The 12,228-nt window shown below is 46.1% G+C and overlaps 1 long non-coding RNA gene across 1 annotated transcript in view; it reads left to right on the top strand.

Annotated features, from left to right (window-relative positions):
- LOC118925440 (uncharacterized) overlaps positions 1-12,228 on the top strand; it is a 206,841-nt gene that overhangs the window by 176,970 nt on the left and 17,643 nt on the right. The window lies entirely within an intron of this gene.

Here is a 12,228-nt window from a genome sequence, read left to right as displayed (position 1 = left end):
CTATTGAATTGCAACTGGAAAGCAGGGTTGTATTCTACAAAAAATAGTCACCCAAATCCTACTTTGTCACATTGCTAGAACTTGTTGAATCTGAGTAGAAAGCAAGTACCTTTTCTAATGCAGCCCCTGGTCCTGATGGAATTTTGAGAGTCACCATGCTTGAGGTCACATCAATCAAGCCCCAAGGCATGAGGCACTAGGGAGAACACCAAGTTATCTGAGAGACAGTTCCTATCCTCAGGCAGTTCCCAGGCCTATGATATGCTCATGAGAAGGTGACCAGTAACATGCTAAGCCAGGTATGTGCAAGCCCAGTGCACGGCTATGATGTTGCACTAGTTTCCTTGGGCTGATATAACAAAGTACCACACATTGGGTGGCTTAAACCAAAAAATCTTTATTCCCTCCAGTTCTGGAAGCAGAAGTCTTAAATCAAGGTGTCTGTAGGGCCATGGTCCCTACAGACTCTAGGCTCTAGGGATGAATACTTCTTTGCCTGTTCTGGCCTCTGGTAGGTGCCAACAATCCTTGGTATTCCTCGGCTTGTGACAGCTTTACTCCAATACCTGCCTCTGTCCTCATTTGGCCTTCTTCCCTGTTTGTCTTCTGCCTTCAAATCTCTCCATATAAGGATGCCTGTCATCAGGTTTAAGGCCCACCTTATCCCAGACGACCTCATCTTAACTTGCTTGTATCTGTGGAGACCTTATTCCCAAATAAGGCCACATGCACGGGTCATGGGGATTAGGACTCCATGTCTTTTTGGGAGACATGAATCAGCCCACAGCAAGTATCACCATGTGGGGGTGACTGTAGGAAGGAGAGGGGAAAAAGCTCTGTGGACTGGGACAGTCAGGAATGCATCTTAGCAATGAGGGGGGGTTGAGCCTTTTCTGAGGGATGTGTGGTTTTTGGGTAGAGAAGTGGAGGACTGGGCTCCAAGGTAGGTGGAGGGGAAATAGGGGAGGATGATATGTCTGGAAGCGCAGAAGTTGGCATGTGTAAAGCATTTCAGAGGATGACTGGGACACCAGTGTGGCAGGAGCAGAGAAGTTCCCTGGGGAGCGGTGAACAGACAGGAACTAGACCAGACGGCGGAGCTGCCCAAGCTTCACAGAGGAATGGATGGCTGGACTTGGACCATGTTTCCCATCTCCTGGAAAACTGCTCAACAGCCCCAAATACGTTCTGAAGATAGAGGCATGCGGGAGGGATCTTACATCCAAGATCTAAGATCTTAGATACACTGCTTCTGAAGTGTCTCCCCCTTGAGAGAAGCTTATGGTCTACCCAGTGAAGTGGGTGCTGTGGATTTAGCCTGAAGAAGATCTGCCAGCTCTGGCAAGGGCATCATGAACTTACCTGTATGTCATCAGCAAGGTGGAGCAGCAAGCCAAAGGCCTGGGTTCTTGATCCTTCCTGTCTTTGGGCTGCAGTTTTCCCACTTGTGAAACAATGGCTTTGGCTGTGATGGTGCAGTTTCTTGACTTTATATAATACAGTGGTATAATATGTATTTGAATAGATTTAAACTAAGTTCAGCTGTAGATATTGCTTCATTTGACATAGCATTTCCATAAGATGGATCAGCAGATAGATCCAAATTTTTACTCCATTTGGATACATGAGTACGTAGTCTCAAAGAAAGTTCATTGACTTAAGAGGACTCTCAGCTGGTTAATGTCAGAGCCAGTACTTGAACACAGGTCTTCAGATTATTGGTCTAGTATTTTCCATTCCACATAAATGCCTTCTGTATAATCAGAATCTCTGTTTATTTGTTCATTCATTCATTTATCCATTCAATCAATAAGCAAATATGTATTGAGGGCCCACTATGTGCCAGGCACTCTGCTAGGCCCTGGAGATATGTGGGTAATTTAGGTAGTGTTCCTCCCCTCAAGAAGTTCACAGTCTACTGATCCATCTTGAGGTTTTTAAATAATGGTGGTGCAGAAATTAGAATCCAGATGTGTGTCTTTCTACTACCAAGCCAAGCTCACCATGCTTTTCATTGGCTCTCATCTCTTCCAAGATTTTTGCATAGCCTTCTGTGTAGTAACCAGTAAGGTGGACAAATTAGTGAGATATTAGTTGGGAAACCTCTTTTGGAGTCTCCTACTTTTAGTCGCTCTTAATTTGGCCAAATTAATGTCTGAATGCGTAGACTGATATGTCCAAGGTCACAGTTGCTGACCCTGTGACTCCCAATCCAGAGTTCTTCCCATTAAGCTGCCATTCCCAGATACAGGCCTCAGAAGTGGGGACATCCTCACCGTGTAGAGGAAGGGACTGTTGGGTGCCAGACTGGTGCATCCTTTTTGCACATTACCCTTTCTCAAAGATCAGCCTGGGGGCAGGGGATGAAACACGTGGCTTTATTTTACAGCTAATATTTTAACTTTATTTGTTCTGTTTGGCTTGTCTGAATTTCAGGTTGTAATGAATAAGGGTGCTCACCCGCAGGCCAGTCCCATCTACCAGGGATAAAAGTGATCCAGAAATATATGGAAACCCTGGGAGCATTTAGATAGATTCCATAAAAATATGATCCTCCATCAAGTTGCCTTGCTACGGTTGGAGTGTCATGAGCATAAAAATAAAATTTAGGGTGATGAACTGTTAAAGTCTAAGACATTGTAAGCAATAGGAGCAGGAATTATTCATTCTTACCAATCCTGGCACTGTGTCCGGTGTTTGCTCACCATCTCATACATCTCAGGAAAAAAACAACAAGTAGACTTTGCCACTGGGACGCAGCCATTCTTGCGTGCACTGGAGCCGATGGAGCTGTTGGAAACACTCTATAAATCTCGTCTCCTGTACTGTCAGCCCTTTGGGGACCACACTCACTTTATGTTTATCCTGCAAACCGCTGTAGATGAGACTTGCATCAATGGCCAAGGGTCTGTCTCGGCATCCTTGCCAGGTGAACAAAGGGAAAGGAGCCGCTGAGGGCCGAGCTGTTGTGAGGAGTTGGGATCGCTTTTCCCAGCCAGAAAGCAAGCTCACATTCCGGCCGCCAGAGAACAGCAAAGCTCTAAGTAAGGTCACTGTGCTCTGAGGGGTAACAATTATATATGTCTTTCCTCTGGCACTTAACTTTCAAGACTCAATAGGGAAGCCTGTAGCATCCGTTTTGTCTGCCCTGGTAGGAAGTTTGTCCATTACACAGTGAAACCAGGTGTAGAGAGAGGCTGAGTTTGGAAGAGGGACCCTCAATTTTTATTGGCCCTTAGACAGAGAGCTTTGGATTTTGTTTTCCAATTTAATACAAGGTGTGCCTTGAGAAATGCTTGTGTTAATTTGAGACAGGTATAAAACAGTGCCAGGCCCTGTGTATCAAGACTCAGTCTGTCTGATTGCTGTGAGTACATGGTCTCTGCGTCTGGGCCGGGGCTTAGACCTGATACTGGCTCCCAGGGCGAGAGGGACCGGAGCGCGGCTGGGAGTGGTCTGGGCTCCTGGGACCGGAATGCCTTGCGCATCCATCAGGCAGTGTCTGAGACGTAATCTGGGACAGAAGACATGGCGGGAAGCATTGCAAAGAGATGTTGTAGCAGAGCCAACAGCCATGTTGTCAGTGGGTGAGCAGTGTTGAAGATGCTCAGAGGGGGCTCCGCTTAAAATTTGGAACTATATTGTACACTTCTGGGTGCGGCTCAGTCCCCACCCTGTTCATGCCTTCTTCCCCGTGGTCACTGTGGGGCTTCCTCCTGTCTCAGAACCTCTGAAGTGCTGAGCGGCACCCAGGACTCATTTTGGCCCTGAACTCCCTTCAGCGACCGCCTGTGAATTTCATTCTGTCAGGGAGCCTACAGATTCCTTGGCGGCCCCTTTCTTAGGCTCTTTCATCTCCCTGGCTTTAAGTAGCCACAGATCCTCCACCTCTCTCCTCCGCAGGTGTTCATCCACATTCTCAAGGCTAACAGGACACTCCTGAAGAGGGGTCCAAGGCACAGAGGAGGAAGCGCATCCTTTTGTACCTTACGCTCTCTGGCAGGAGAATGGAATGGCTGGAACAGAGAAGCTTGGCGCCCCTGACTTCACAAGAGCCTGGCTGGGCTCCCTGGAGGAAGTGTGTTAGTGGTAGCTGCCCCTTTGTCTCAGTGGGTGTCTTTATATGGCTCTACCCTTGTCTGCTGGGGGTTACTTTCCTGCCACAGGCACCTTTGTCAGGGGAGACCCAGGCTGTAGCATGAGCATCAAACCCACTTTCTGACCTTGAGCTTGACTCAGTGGCTGATCTCTCCAAATCAGGTAATAGCTCCACCCTCCAAGCCTCTCATGGATGCTGAGAGGATCAGGAGACAGGAAGATGTGTGGAACAGATGGTACACTGCACATACAGGAGGTGGTACAGCACAATGGTTAACACACCACACGCGCAGGGCCAGGCCACATGGTTGGAAGTCCTGATTCTGCATTTATTTACTGGCTGTGCAACCCCAGCACATGAGCGCAATCTCAGAGCTTCAGTTTTCTGCTCTGTCAAACAAGCTTCGTAATGGCACTGTCCTTGTAGGGTTGTGGTGGGAATGAGGTGATGCATGTCCAGCAGCACTGGCTGTACTGTAAGCACACAGATGTTTGCTAGACCCTCCTCAAGGAAGGTGCTGCCAGGGTGCTGAGGTGGATCTCTAGCTCCTCTTCCTAGCATTGCTGTATAGCACACGTCACATTTTATGAAAGTTGTTGTCTACTTCATCCTTTGCTAAGCTTAGACTCTCTCTGGGAAAGAAATTGGGTCTCTTTCAACTTTATGTCTCTCCGAGTCCCTGAGCGGTGCCTCCATAAAGAAGACCCTCAGTGTGGAGACCTGCTAGTGGGAGGGTGGGTGTCTGTGGTGAGAGGGTGCAGATCGGCTTTGGCTGAGTGGAAGCCATGTTTGTATCTTAGTGAGAACGTGGGCTGCCTGTCTCTGTTCTCTTTTTTATACTGTCTGTGTGATGCTGAGCAGTTACTTAGCTGCCTTCCTCCTTAATCTCCTTATCTGTAAAAATGGAGAAAATAATGGAATCTAATGCAGAGGGCTGTAATGAAAATTAAATGAGGTGATACATATTCAGCCCTTAGTATGTAACCTGGCTAATTGAAAGCTCTCAGTAAATGTTAGCTACTGCTATTGCCACTGTGAGAGTCCTGTGCTAAGCATAATGTATTTTTAACTCATCTAAGTCTCATGACATACCCAGTGGTAGATATTCTTACCCATTTCACAGATGAGGAAACTGAGGGGCAGTGGAGTCAAGCTGCATTTAGTATGTGGCTGAGCTGCTCTGAGCGGGGAGGGGCTGGTCAAGCAGCTTTCTGCATCTGCAACTCGTGGGGGGACAGAGCAGAGCTGGAGGGTGATACCCTTGAATCAGGTACAGATCCATTCACCCGCTGGCTTGTCTCAGCTGTCTGTGTTCCAGGTCACCAGTGAGTAGCCAGTGTGAGGTGGGACAGCTGCCAGCATGAATGAGGACAGACGGACAGCCCTCAGGGCTTACTTCTCCTCCGTGGTCAGCTCTGAGGCCCTGTCCTGGCTCCTGAGGAGCCTCCACCAGGTTTCCAGAAACCTTTGCTGGGGACTGTACTATTCTGTGACCATGTGCTTTTGGGAATCTGCAAATCATTGGGGTGAAGGTGTTCCCAGTACTCTCACTTCTCTGCAATTTGCAGAGTTAACAACAAAACCAAAAAAAAACAAGCTCAGAAACAGCTGTGCTGGCTGTTCCTCAGCTTTGCCTTTATTATTACCACTGTCCTGGGTCTTGTGAGCCAGTGGCTCTATCGCTGACCCAGAAGCTTCTGAAACACCATAGGGTGCTGTTTTAGCAGACATGGTATAGCTGTCTAGCTTCTACTTCAGTTTGATTTCTCTCCTCTATTCCTGTTGATTTCAAATTTAATGATTTTGGGGTAAAGTTGGGGTGGGGGGTACTAGGGAAAGGAGTTTGCATCAAAACAATATTAAAAGATCTGTCTTTGAGGTCACCTGATAGTTGCTTTCTCTCAATAATTGACAGAAGAGCAACATTTTTCTTTGGGTATGTTTGGTGGGGATATGGTGCAAGCGTTGGATTTTGTAGTCAGGGAGATTTGGGTTTGAATCCTTCCTCTGCTACTTATAGGCTATCAAATCCTGGACAAGTACTCCACGGTCTGAGCCTGCCTCTGTCATTGTAAGACGTGTGTGGGGGGCAGCACCATCCTCCTGTGGTTGTAGTGAGGATCTCAAGGCCCCTTGGAGACGTGCAATAAATGTGAGACTCCCTGCCTTTAATATTTTAGCAAAGTGAATACAGATTTCCTTCTTAGCTCTTCAATCTTACCAATATATCATTCCTATTTTTCAGAACATAGCCTTCACATTCTGTGGGTTTTCTAATAACTGGAGAAGGAAGGACTTTTCATGACAAAGGACATCATCAACAGCTCTCAGCTCTGCTGGGGCTCTTTGTGCTAAGGGGAATAGATTGCTCATATATTATTATTATTTTCTGGTGAAATAATAATATAACAGAATAATAATATAATACCATCTAGCTCTTACTACGTGCGAGAAACTATTCACTCCTTTGATCCTCACAAGGAACCCATGAAAGAGGTACTGTTATCTCCATTTTACAGACCTGGAAATTAGGCTCAGGGAACTTAAGTAACTTGGCCAAGGTAACCCAGCCCAGACCTGGTGGAGCCGGGGTTAACTTCTTATTTTGGAAATCTTTCCTTTGAGCTCTTCCACTATTTTAACTCTTTTATTATTGAGTTCTACTTTTACCTGTGGGAAGAAAAGTGTTAACAGTGGAGGACTGGATACTCACTGGTCGGAGAAAAATTAAATGAAATCAAAAGCCAGAAACCTACCCCCCTTACCAGCCCCTCAAGAAAAGCAGCGCAACATGGATGCCCACGGCACAGGTCTCAGCTGTGGAAGGAGTGGAAGGGCGAACAAAGTCGGAGGATCAAAGGCTGTTCTCTGGCCACCCACTGAGTTTCATCCTAAGCATTACAGGGAATTAAGGGGCTCTTCTGGGTCTTTGGACCTTGGCTTTGTGGTCTCTGCTTTGGGCTGCTGGACATAAATTTGAGTTCTCTTTGTTCATCATGGAGACCAGCTCAGACTTGGTTGAGTTCTTTTAGCTACTAATCCAGAAAAATGGAACCAAAGCTGGCTCCCTTTCAATGGCCCGATGATAAGCACCTGCAGGGTTTGTTCCCAAGTCATGGGGACGGTACCGTGTGAACGTAAATGAGGAATTTGTATAGGAAGACTCTTTGTAAGCTGTAGATGAATAAGCAAACATGAAGGTTTAGTATTATAAATGTAGTGGGTGTTGGAAGTTGGAGCGGTGAGGGCTTTTCAAATGAAGAGGAACTGTTAGTGTTTGCCCTTAGAAAAAAATAGGTAACTGGATAGAAATAATTTTAAGAAACCAATGTTTAGAGGCATTGTTCCAAATTGGAAATTGTGCAGTTACAGAGGCCCAGCTCTGAGGGGGTGTGATCTTGGGAAAGACATAAAGGCCTGAATTATTGGAGGAATGTAGGAAAGGGAGGGTAAGAAAACACCTGAACATTGTGTTAAAATACAAATACAGTAAGGAAGTGTGGGGCGAGATCAAGTAGAAGAGAGTTCTTGGCAGAGACTGCTTCTGTAATTTATCCCAGACCCCTTAATTCCTGTCCATGACCCTGGGAGGAGATTATCACCTTCCCCAGCCAGCACAATTGGCTGGTACAGAGGTTGTTAACTTGAGAAAATCACCAGAGATAGTACTGGGCAACTTCAAAAGTCCACTGTCTTTTTCAATGAACTTGTTTTGAAAGGGCTTAAACAGAATACTAATAACAGCTAAAGATCTAGCTGCAGGTGGCTAATTCCAATCAAAATAATTTCCCCCCAGTCTTAGTGGATAAAGGAGGGCAGAATTAAAAAGGGAACCAAGAGTGATTTTTGGCACAGGCACTAACACCATAGTGGAGGAAGACTATTGGTGTTGGCAGAGTTCAGTTAGGTTTTTTCCCAGCAACAAATTTCTCTCCTTGACGGCTTTGAAGGTCTGTTCACAAATGCCTTTGTGTCAGTTGTACACAGTTGCACATGCCATGGGGTATTTGCCTTAGTTAATACTATGGCGATGGAGAGTAGGTTACTGGGTTTTGAAAAATCAGAATTATTATAAACAAATATATTACCCCCTTTCCTAGAAGCTTCCATGATGACTTGGAAATACTCTGAGCATTACAGACTTGTCAAGTAAGATCGCCAAATGCTAGGTTAAACAAAGCTTGCTTAGTATCTTTACTGCAGGATTTTCCAGAGACTTTAATATGCAAATTTGTTTTGAATCTCCTAGAAATGGATAGATGTTTACTCCACAAATAATCTGACCCTTTGTGGGAAATACTGCTTTCTCTAAAAGGGCAGGAGTGGCCCCCATGAGAAGCAGGTTGGGCTGGCATTTCCCCCCAGCTGTCCTTGAAGAAGAGGCCTGAATACTCAGCACATGGTGACACATGGCATTGGGGTGTGTGTGTGTGTGTGTGTGCACGCGTGTGTGCGTATTTGGGCTGGTGGAGGGAATGGGGACTGTAGAAAGGGGAAGGTGGAAGAAGAGATGAGACTCGGCCCTCTCCCTTCGGGAACACCCAGGCTGACGGGTTTCCTGAAGAACTCTTTTCTTCCTAGGCCTCAAGAGCCAAAGCCTAGTCATAGGGGAATTGTTATAAAAGCTATTCCCAAGTGGCTCAGTATTTATAGCTTGTCTTTGATGTAAGCAGATTTTTGTGGCTGAAAATAGTGACATCCAGTCATTTGGGCCAATTTGTGAATTTTCCTCAGGGACATGTGTTCAGGGAAGTAATTTTATGGCAAGAAGAGAGTTGCTGGAAATGGTTGTTTTCCTGAGAAGTTCTGTCATTGTAGTTACCCTTAAAAAGGAGACATGACTCTTGAGATGGCTGTCGTCCAGGCACCTGTAGTGCAGTTGGCAAATGGTCCTCCCTGTCTGTGAATTCTCATGTGGTCGATCATTTTGGCAATCTTCTCTGTTGTCTAAAAGGGTTTGATTTCTGGAGGTTTTAGGGGGTCTGTGAAGGTTTCCACATTTTCCATCTAAATCATTTGTTTCACTGGACTACAAGGGAAAGTTACCACACTACAAGGCCTCTCCCCTTCCTCTCAGACTGCGTGGGCAAACCCAGGGAAGGTGGGGCATGGGCAGAGCCAGAAAAGCCATACAGATGGATGTTTTGAAAAACAATCTAGAAACTGAGCTTCTTAAAAAGGTTTTTTCTAAGCCCTGGCCATGCCAAATGATTTTTCTTTTAGTAATTTAGCAATTAAAGAAGAGAACCTACCCCCCAACAATTGAAGTCAGCAGCTGTACATGGTCAAAAGACCTTGGGAAGAGTAGAGGGCTGTTTATTAATTTTACACTATCTCTTTCCCAATAAAACCCCCATGCCCTGCCTCGTAGATGTTGCTGTTACATTCAAACCAGGTCTGTTGGTTATTTGTTTATTTAAGATGTTTGTCATGTTTGGAAATTAAACACTTTCTTGGGTTTCATCTCCTTGGGCCAATGGCAGGCCTGCCGAGGGCCATCCTGGGAGAATACATTGATAAAAGCCTTAATAGCTAGTGCGATGGGAAAAAGCCAAAAGGAATTAGCTTGCTGTGACATGGCTGACATCATTGCGCTTATTTATGTTTCATTAAGCGGGGGCTTGACAGCTTTATGAGGAAACAGTGGGGTCTGCAATGGAGGAAGGCCCTGTAACCCTGCCAAAGCTGATCGCGGCCTGTGCCATGCATGCTCTTTAATAGAATAATATTTGCACAGTGAAAATGTCATTTTAAATGACTGGTTTGATAATCCCTTAAGCTTTTAAATGATCTGCAAAGTCTGGAAACTTTACCCCAGTGTTTAAAAAATTGATGGGAACATTAATGAACGCAAACATTAAAGGATGGTCCCCAGCTTTGTTTCCTGAGTCAGACGTTGCTTACTGGGGTTTCTTCCCTTTTGTCTCTTGCTCCCTTTCTGCAGCACAAGTGTGTTCCCCGAGCAGCTGTGGCAGGCCTTCTCTGCAGGGATGTTCTTTGGGGACAGGGAGCTCAGCCTGTGGTGGCCCTGGGATTACCCGGGTTGGTGCTACCGGAAGTCTCTTCCTGCAGAGTAGAAAAGGCACCCGCCCTGGGAGGGAGCATGCAGAAAGGGCCCCCTCCGGGCAGAGCAATTAACAAAGGGCTTGCTTCTCTCCCGCTGATGCCTCCTGAGCCAGGGTCTTAGCTTGATGAGCAGAATAGGAGGGATTTAGGTCCCCTGCGGCCTCTTTAAGGCATGTCCTGCATAACTATACACAGCACCCCTGGTGAGGTCTAACCTGTTCTGCTCAAACCCTCTTTGGACCAGGTAAAAGCCTCCCTCTCTCCAGATGAATATCCTGTGCAATATGAGATTCTGGGAGGGGCTTTCCTTGAAGGAAAAAAGCTCCACTCACACCTTCCTCCCTTCAACGACTCTGGAACAGGATAGGAACGTGGATGTAGAGATTGCCTTCCATGGATTGAGCCATATGATGTGAGGCTTTGCAAACTACAGCCTGGGGCCAAATCTGGCCCACTGCCTGTTTTTATAAATAAAGTTTTACTAGAACACAGTCATCCCATTCATTTATTGTCTATGAAGGCTTTCCTGCTGCAGTGGCAGAGTTGAACAGTCATGATGTAGACTGTGTGGTGCACAAAGCTTTAAATATTTGCTGTGTGGTCCTTTATGGAAAAAGTCTATGGATGCTTGCCCCAGAACACTGGGTAAAATGATGTAGAATCCTTGCCTTGAATCCTGGCTCTTGCAATTCCTGTGTGTCCTTGGGCAAGTACTTAATATCTCTGTTCCTCTGTTTCCTCATAAGTAAAATGGCAATAATAGTTCTGCCCTGTGCACTTTATCCAGCTGTTATGATGATTAAGTGATTGAACAGAAGAAAAAGTGCAGTACATGTGTGGGTTATTATCCATCTAAGGTCTCCCATGTTCTGGTGTCCTGGAGGATTCTGAAATCCCACCGGGGAAAGCCTGTTGACCTCTTTAGAGCTGTGTCCTCATCTGTAAAACAAGAGGGGTGCTCTAGGTTAGCACTTCTAAACTTTAATGTGCATGCAGTCACCTGGAGTTTGGTGAAGTGCAGATTCTGATATGGGAGGTCCAGGGTGGGCCTGAGACTGCATTTCGAACCTGCTCCCAGGTAAAGTGCTGCTGCACCAGGGACCACACGTTGAGTAGCATGGGGCCACATGATTTTGCTGACGTTCCCTGGTGGTGTGATCAAGGAGCTGTCTTGTGAATGCTGTTGTACCCATGCCAGGTACAGCCACTTTCCTAGGCACCCCTCTCCTGCCATATGCCTTGGCAGAGGTGGGAGCTGGGAGTATTCTTCTTGGGTCACAGGTGGTGGAGAACACATCAGGGGGATTGTTCATCCACAGTTTCCCATCAGGTCAGGGTTCTAGGTTAGTCCTGGATACTCTGTGGGTCGTACAAGGTTATGACAGAGATGCCTATGTTTTTAGATTCAGACAAACCTGGATTCAAATCCCAACTCACCTCTTATTCCAGTGGCTCTTGGGCAGGATTCTTAAGCTCTCTGAACTTCAGTTTTCTCACAGACTTGTGAAAATTAAATGAAATGATATACGTTTCCCTGTTCAGAATCCTCCAGGACACTTTGCATCTCTTCAGCTCCAAATGCCATCTGACCAGGGCTTGGATCATACTGAGCTCAGACTCTGGCACTAATAGAAATTCAGCAAAAATTCAGTCAGCAAAATCTGGGCCATGAAGACTCTACACATAATATGTTTTTGACAAAAGAAAATAAGACTAAAACATCTGTTTGGTCAATCCATAACATTTTAGTCCTTTCGGCAGGCTCCTCAAAGCCTTTGTGTATGCTTCCTCACCTGCAATAGGAGGACAACACCTGGGCTTGTCTGGTGGGTTAGGAGGAGTGTGTGGGATGATACAGTGAAAGCTTTCCTGCAGCTGTGGCTGGCAGCAAACACAAGCTCTTAGCCCTTCTCATAGTTGTTATTTGAAGACCTCTAGGCGTGCTCCATCGCACAGAAAATACTACAGAGCAGGGGTTGTGGGTCCTGCCCAATCATGGCCTGTAAAAACTAGCTGGGGGATCAGGACAGATGCCTTGGAGAATGCTGCTCCCTAAAATGTGG

The sequence above is a fragment of the Manis pentadactyla genome, chromosome 6, assembly GCF_030020395.1.
Source record: "Manis pentadactyla isolate mManPen7 chromosome 6, mManPen7.hap1, whole genome shotgun sequence".
In the NCBI taxonomy this organism is placed as follows: Eukaryota; Metazoa; Chordata; class Mammalia; order Pholidota; family Manidae; genus Manis; species Manis pentadactyla.
Note: the sequence above shows the minus strand (reverse complement) of the source record. Positions and strands in the feature narration are given on the sequence as shown.